The sequence below is a fragment of the Capsicum annuum genome, chromosome 11 (genome assembly GCF_002878395.1).
Source record: "Capsicum annuum cultivar UCD-10X-F1 chromosome 11, UCD10Xv1.1, whole genome shotgun sequence".
Lineage (NCBI taxonomy): Eukaryota > Viridiplantae > Streptophyta > Magnoliopsida > Solanales > Solanaceae > Capsicum > Capsicum annuum.
This window is the reverse complement of record NC_061121.1, coordinates 136,186,669-136,186,903: the sequence shown is the minus strand read 5'-3', so window position 1 is coordinate 136,186,903 and position 235 is coordinate 136,186,669.

The following is a 235-nucleotide window of genomic DNA, read 5'->3' as shown; positions in this document are numbered from 1 at the left end:
TTCCTGACGAACCTTTCCTCAAATGGTCTGGGAGTTCTGTGATTCCTAAGAGTCGTTTCATATCCTATCTCAAAGCTAGAAAGTTGATTTCCAAGGGTTGCATCCACCATTTAGTTTGGGTTAAAGACACTAAGTCTGAAACCTCGAACATTCAGTCAATTAATGTTGTAAATGAGTTCCTTAATATCTTTCCAGAAGATCTCCCTGGTGTACCTCTTGATAGAGAGATAGAGTT